The sequence below is a fragment of the Urocampus carinirostris genome, chromosome 18 (genome assembly GCF_059441175.1).
Source record: "Urocampus carinirostris isolate Australia breed hairy pipefish chromosome 18, RoL_Ucar_1.0, whole genome shotgun sequence".
NCBI classification, from domain to species: Eukaryota; Metazoa; Chordata; class Actinopteri; order Syngnathiformes; family Syngnathidae; genus Urocampus; species Urocampus carinirostris.
In genome coordinates this window covers 13,766,221-13,768,650 of record NC_142366.1, presented here as the reverse complement: position 1 = coordinate 13,768,650, position 2,430 = coordinate 13,766,221, and positions in this window count along the sequence as shown.

Here is a 2,430-nt window from a genome sequence, read left to right as displayed (position 1 = left end):
ACGGACACGCCCCATTGACCAATCAGGGCTGGAAAACGAAGCTTTGACACATGACTGGCGTTCTTGTGGACCAATGAAATAAGGATTTAGGAATGAATGACGGGGTTGCGTTTAGGTGGCGTGTGCTAGTGATCGTCGGGTATTGTTTATTTATTTGGATTGTTTTATTGCATTTTTTATTATTAATAATTATTTATTTTTTAAATGAATATATATTCGTTTATCTATTTAAAAATGTAAAGATTGAGCTCAATATTTGAGTAACACAGTTACACAGTTAAATTGAGATAAGACTGTGTTAGATATCACATACCGATACTAGCAGTATATCAAATTCCCTTACAGGTGACATTTTTGCAGAAATACTTAGAAATCCTATCGTAATACATTTGTTAATATCGCGTCTATTCAAAGGCAATTTGCTATTTTTTTGTTCCCAGTTTGTTTAATTTCTTAGATTGTGTAACAGAACAGCTCGTGATCGTGTGGTATAGTTTATTTATTTTGATTATTCTATTGGACTTATAACTATTAATCATTTATTGTTTGACTTATTGTTTGAAATTGCAATTGTAATGACAACGCCTTGAAATTTGAATAACAGTCTAAAATTGAGATAAGACTATGGATATTAGATGTTACACACCAACATCAGCAGTATATAAGATTTCCTTTCCTGTGAAATTTTGACAGATGTACCTTTAAATCCTATCGTAATATAATCCTTAATATTGCACATGTTCAATAGCAATCCATCCATCCATTATCGGCCCCGCTTATCCTCAGTAGCGTCGCGAGGGGTGCTGCAGCCCATCCCAGCTATCATCGGGTAGTGGGCAGGGGACACCCTGAACTGGTTGCCATCAAGTCGCAGGGCACACAGCGACAGATCACTCACTCATTCACACTTAGGGACAATTTAAACCAGCCAATCAACCTGACATGCATGTTTTTGGAATATGGGAGGAAACCGGAGTGCCCGGAGGAAACCTACGCAGAAGAACATGCAAACTCCACGCGGGGAGGCTGCGGTAGCTGGGCGCTAACAACCCAGCAGTCGTGCCGCCCTTTAAACGGCAATTCACTATTCATATTCCCCCCGGTTTCTAATTGCTTAAATGCCAGACATGGGACCAAGTCACACATGTGCAAGTCTCAAGTAAGTCTCAAGTCTTCACCTTCAAGTCCCAAGTAAGTCCCAAGTATTTTTTTCTTGGGCAAGTCAAGTCACAAGTCAAGTCCCGAGTCTTAGATTGCCAAGTCCAAGTCAAGTCACAAGTCATAAAAACAGCGACTCGAGTCGACTCGAGTCCAAGTCACTAAGTCTCAAGTCCCCATGTCTGTTAAATGCCGCCTGAATATGAGCTATCACTAGTAGTACTAGTACCTTAAAAGGGCACCCATACCTGGTTTCAGTACTCTTTCACCCCTAAAAAAACTTGCAATAATGGGTTATTGTTTATTTATTTTGATTTTTTTGTAGGATTTTCATTAATCATTTTTTATCATCTGGCAACCAGTTCAGGATGTCCCCCTGCCCACTGCCGGAGGACAGGTAGGATGGGCTCCACTGCTCCTGCTGATACCTTAAAAAGGCGCCAATACTTGATTTTAGTAACCCTCTATAAGATTGAGTAAACTAACAGCTCGCTATCATCGGGTTTTGTTTATTGATTTTATTTTACTGTATTGTTTAATTATCCATCTATTTTCTGCTCCACTTATGCTCTTAAGGTCTTGCAGGGGGTGCTGAAGCCACCTCCAGTCATCTTTAAGCAGTAAGCAGGGGACACTCTGAACTGGTTTTGTTTAACTATATAATAGTTCATTGTTTTATATATTTTTATCGTAACAATCTCTGCTTGGAATTCGGATAAGACTCATTAAGTTCAAATTAGACTTGGTTGAATCCGTTAACCACACGGGTCGTAGGGGCACCATTTCCTGTGGTGTGTCTTAGAGAAGCATAGCCTAGTGGCGCCCATCATTCTCCAGACCAACATATTGATGTTAAACATTTAAACACCGATCTTAGTTGTCTATAATATTCCCTTTCCTGTGCAAAAAAAGATTATTTTTACAGAAAAACCTCAATATTTTCCTTTGTTTGCATTTATTCAATGGCAATATACCATTAATTTCATTTCCGAGTCCTGGCGCTTAAATATTTACGAAGAGGCAGTCGATATCAGCCATAATTGCAAGTACCGATACAGATATCTTTAAATCTTATATTTTCCTTTACATTGAACCTATTAAAGGCATCTTAACACTCATTTCATTTCCAGTTCCTGATTGCATAATTGCCACTAGAAGGCAGCCAATATCCGCTATTATTCCGAGTACTGATACCTTAAAAAAGGCACCGATATCTGGTGTCAGTACTTGTCCATTCCTAGATAAGACCATTAGATTGTGTAACAGAGCAGC